At 34.4% G+C, this 3,804-nt stretch overlaps 1 long non-coding RNA gene across 1 annotated transcript; it reads left to right on the forward strand.

Moving 5' to 3' along the window:
- Positions 1-12: 12 nt before the first annotated feature.
- On the forward strand, positions 13-579 carry LOC107684497 (uncharacterized). The gene is made up of 3 exons (XR_001633863.1): positions 13-34; positions 155-247; positions 534-579. It is a non-coding gene; the product is annotated as an uncharacterized LOC107684497 (long non-coding RNA).
- Positions 580-3,804: the final 3,225 nt, after the last annotated feature.

A 3,804-nucleotide genomic window follows, 5' to 3' on the forward strand; every position in this document is an offset into this window, starting at 1 on the left:
ACACGGCGCGGTGTTCAAAGGAAGACATAAAAAGGTAACGCTATGATGAGCATTTCGTAATGCTGATGCCGCTGATGCCTTATACTGCGGCTCGACATGCGAATAATTACTCGACACGAATGCTATAAACGTAAATCGATGTCTTCATTCACAGAAACATGATTTTGAAGTGGCGGTGAAATGCATTAACAAGAAAAACCTCGCCAAATCACAGTCGCTACTAGGAAAAGAAATCAGGATATTAAAGGTGAGTTTCCTAGTTACACTCTGGGTGCGTCTGTGTGCGCACAGGTTTGCTTGCCATACATGTTATTTATTTATTCATTAAATATCTTCCGAAAAATAGTAAACATTGCGAAATCCGACTTGCGAGGTCATTTGAGCGGTTCTCGCTATCTGAAAGGCTTCTTTGTGCCAAAACAACGATTAGCTATTGATATAAACAGTGTAAAGGGTTTAGCAAATATCATCACCTCCTTATAGAAGCAATTGCATTTATGACTTCTGCTCGCTAATGTAGTGTGTTTTCGCAGGAGCTGAAACATGAGAACATTGTCAGCTTACTAGACTTTCAGGTATGTACCTACTAATTGTATGCTATAACTGGGACGAATTTAAGTTAGTTGTTCGCGGTATATGTGTAAGCCAACTGTGTTGTTTTTAAGTGGTTTCTGTTCTATTAAAACATAGAGCTTTTTCCATGTTACCAAAGATATTTATAGCTGGAATATGGCATGGCTCAGTGTTGATATTATGGGTGCAGTTCCCGTCATCTGATTGGTTAAATGTTAAGCCCCGCCCCTGACGTCACGCTCTGTGGGCAATTTATCAGCATTTTTAGTCATGGTGAATAGATGTAGTCTATATATGACTCACCATGAGTAATAATTCCATGTTGCATCTCTGTGATTTCAAGCTGGACTCCTTGAGAGGCACAGAAAATTGATGTCCCTATTTAGGTATTAATTTGTATATATTTTGTTACATGAATATCTGAACATACAAAACATCAAAAGAACAGGGTATCTGCTTGTAAACAAAAACATTTTATTCTAGCTTCATGCATTCTTTTTTTAAACACTTGAATGTGGGTAAGTTTTATAAATAAAAAATAAAGAAATAAACAACATTTTGAACAAAAAGCTGAAAAAAGACTATGAATTGGATTCAGAATGATAATCAAAACGTAGATAAAGTCGATCAACACCCCAAAGCTTGGCAGTTATTATTACCTCTTCATTGGTCGACATTTTATTCCATAATGTTACATAGTTTTGATGCTGTTTTATGTCTGATGATCGTGTTAGAATACATGTGGAAGCATCTGTTGTTTCTGTTTCTTCTTCACTTGTGTTTTTTGGAAATTCTGTACAGAAGATGTGTACTAGCGCCCCCTACAGTATAACAATGAAAACACGGATTCTAGGAGCATTTTCTAAGTATAAGTCAAGTATACTTAAATGTCATTTTAAGTATATTTCTGAGAAGTACATAAAGCCCATTTCTGAGAAGTACATAACAAGTAGACTAAAAGTATACTTTCCTATTTTTAGTTTAAAAGAAGTATACTAATAGCACACTTGAATAAACTTCTTTTTCGTAAGGGTTCTGTTACCTCAGGAGGATGATGGTGGTCGTGTATGATTAAAAGTATCGTCAAAACGCTTGGGACGAAATATTATTGCAATTTACAATAATAGTCTAAATCTTAAAATGTATTCCTGTGATGGCAAAGCTGGATTTTCAGCATCATTACAGTCTTCAGTGTCACATGACCCTTCAGAAATCATTCTAATATGATTTACTCTTCAATAAACATTTCTTATTATTATCGTGTGCTGCTTAATATTTTTAAAATTTACTGACACTAAACATTTGAACGATAGTGTATCTAATACGTTGTGAACAGTGTTATAACACCCACAGAACTCAATATGGGAATGAGTGAAGAAAGAAACAGACCGCAGACAGTAGAAGGAAAAACAAACAGACAGGACTGAACATTAGTCTCACAACGTTTTACTGCTTTTATCGCCAAGACAGGACTGGAGAGAATGACGCTTGTTCTGCAGGAAGTGTCATCAAGGCTCATGTCAGAGTTGGTGATACACATTAAAAAGCTCTTACATGCTCGATGTCTCATAGATTTGGCCGATTACAGCGTGACCGGGTGGAGTTCGGTTGAGATACAAAAGCAGATTATACAGACTCATTGATTACGTTCACTGCAGATGACAGATGAAGCTCCCAAGCGGCTTTTTCAAATGTAAGTTTAAAGGAGTGCTGCTTATCAGCCACACGTGTTTTATGGGCAGAAGGGGAGCAGAATATGAATAATGATCGACCAGTATCATATATCATTAGGTTTGGGGTTGAGGTGTTTATATGCCAAACGTTCAATTTAATATTGTGAATGGTATAATAACCCAGGCAGAGTGCTCACATAATGCTCTTATTCATTCAGTGATGTAAACGTTATGTGGCGTCCAAAAGAGAAGACAATGACCAGGACTCCTTAATGTGATTTACTGGGAAAACGGCATGGAAAACTGTTCCTGATCCCGAAGTGGATCATTTGGGAACGCTGCCTCTTTTTAATGAACTCCTTACGGACTAAATTTCCTGTTACATGGATAAGGAAAAGATGCCATCAGTCTAATTCGTTCCAATTAAAACAAAAAGGCAGAGCAAAAACAATTAAAAACTACATTTCTAACTAGTCATGCATTTCACAAACCTAGGATTGTCTAGCCTGTCATTTAAATAGGCTTTAACAACACCGATATCTTAATAATAGCCTACATCTTTTTATCTTAAGACTGATAAATCACGATATCATACAACTTTTGGCTAGTACATGATTATCTATCAAAACTTAATGTTCAATCTCTGACTTGTTTCCAGAGAGTTCGTCGCTGCACTAAAAGAGTTTTGATTTGATTATTTTTAGGCTACATTGCATTTACTGTGATTAGTGTGTGCGAGTGTAATAATTCAATTTTACCACAAGAGGGCAATGTTGCCATGTCTAGATGGTCTTAAAAGAGGAAAAGTGCATCTTCTAGACTCGTGCTTCACAGGCAATTGCGCTTTTTGTATTATTATGCGATTTCATTATCTGATCACTTGAGGGTGGCTTGATAATGTTAGATTTATATGATCTTCTGACTGTGTCTTACTCTGTGATGTTGTGTAACTTTCTAATTTGCAAACAGACAATATAATTTAAATAAGTATGGGCACTTGGACAGGTTATATAACATTTGTTACCTTATACATGCATACATACAAACATATATACGTAGATAAATAAATAAATATGTTTGTTTATGGATTTGAATAGAATATAACAGGTTAATTATTCATTAATTTTACTGTTTTTAATCTGTAATTTATTAATTATGATAATGATGTTAATGTACATCATGATATAGGCTATTAATAATAATGAATAATTGCTGTTAAATTATTGTTATTATTATTATTAATTTTAATATTAGTAGTAGTAGTAGTGGTGGTAGTATTAGTAGTATATTAACTAATACACTATTGGCCAAAAGTTTGGAATAATCAATATTTTTTTTTTATGTTTTGAAAGAAGTCTCTTCTGCTCACCAAGGCTTGATTTATTTGATTAAAATACATTAAAACAATAATATTGTAAAACAGTATTACAACTTAAAATAACTGTTTTGTATTTTAAAATATTTTAAGAATATCATTTGTTCCTGTGATGGCAGAGCTGAATTTAATAAGAGCTGAATTACTTCAGTCTTCAGTGTCACATGATCCTTCAGAAATCAT

Source organism: Sinocyclocheilus anshuiensis, unplaced genomic scaffold (assembly GCF_001515605.1).
Source record: "Sinocyclocheilus anshuiensis isolate Anshui unplaced genomic scaffold, SAMN03320099.WGS_v1.1 scaffold1, whole genome shotgun sequence".
NCBI classification, from domain to species: domain Eukaryota; kingdom Metazoa; phylum Chordata; class Actinopteri; order Cypriniformes; family Cyprinidae; genus Sinocyclocheilus; species Sinocyclocheilus anshuiensis.